This window comes from Ceratotherium simum, chromosome 1 (assembly GCF_057802395.1).
Source record: "Ceratotherium simum simum isolate JZ-2026a chromosome 1, ASM5780239v1, whole genome shotgun sequence".
NCBI classification, from domain to species: Eukaryota; Metazoa; Chordata; class Mammalia; order Perissodactyla; family Rhinocerotidae; genus Ceratotherium; species Ceratotherium simum.
This window is the reverse complement of record NC_141900.1, coordinates 102,683,621-102,684,682: the sequence shown is the minus strand read 5'-3', so window position 1 is coordinate 102,684,682 and position 1,062 is coordinate 102,683,621. Positions and strand designations below refer to the sequence as shown.

The window sequence follows — 1,062 nt, the reverse complement described above, 5'->3', positions numbered from 1 at the left end:
TGCAGCTCAATAATAGATAACCAAGACGGCAAGGAGAGCTTTGATACTCAGAAGAGACAAACTGCGAGATTGTACCTGGTGCCCTGAAAACTCCCCTCCCTTCTGAGCAAGCAGGTACCCTGGCAGCCTCCCCTTCCCAGGCTGCAGCCTCCAGGCTCAACCATTGAGAGTGACACTGTACTGGCCCCATTTCAGAGGGCTGCTACCGGGCAGGTGTGCTTCAATCCCAAAAGCCAGAGGAAACCGGACTTCAGTCCTAAAAGTCTGGCATTTAGGCTAAGTACTAATGAAAGGATCAAACCTGCAAAAGACCATTTCTGGTGAAAAAAAGATTATGCAGTTGTTCTTAAACTTAGCAAAAGAACGATGTTGTTCCTAGTTGTTGTAAGTGCATGTATTTAAGAATATCCCAGCCCCCCTTGAGCTTGCTTTGGCAGCACATATACTAAAATTGTAACGATACAGAGATTAGCACGGCCCCTGCGCAAGGATGTCACGCAAAATCGTGGTGTTCCATTTAAAAAAAAAAAAATCTTCCCCCCAAGTGAATATTTTGCAAAGTTATCTTTTTAATTGGATACCCCCAAGTGAATATTTTGCAAAGTTATCTATTTAATCAGATACAAAATCAAATGGTAAAAAGCCAGTCAAATTTAGCAGTGGGGGGTTGTATACCAACTTTAGTGACACTAATGTTAATAAGTTCTGATAACCCACTACCATCGGACCAGCCAAAAAACCTGCTTTCACTTTCATTATATAAATCTCTACAGTAGCTACTCCAAATAACTTAGGATGAGCTGTTTTAATAATTTTCACAAAGGATTTAATGTTATAGGAACCATATGATACAATGCTACAAAAAGCAATACATTTCCTGATTGTTTTCCTTGGATTTTAAATGGCTTAACACAAGCTGATATTCAAAATGAATGTAGTTGCATGATGGGAAATAGAAACAAATTACCAGATGGAAGCCTCTCCTCCTTCACAAATATTTTAAGATGTGCAGGGATCACAGGAAAAAATAATGAACACACTTGTGCCAAATGTTTAGCAATA

General features: G+C 39.6%; 1 non-coding gene across 1 annotated transcript; it reads left to right on the top strand.

Moving 5' to 3' along the window:
* Positions 1–421: 421 nt before the first annotated feature.
* LOC147918314 (U6 spliceosomal RNA) lies at positions 422–523 on the top strand. The gene has a single exon (XR_015553532.1). It is a non-coding gene; the product is annotated as a U6 spliceosomal RNA (small nuclear RNA).
* The last annotated feature ends 539 nt before the right edge of the window (positions 524–1,062 follow it).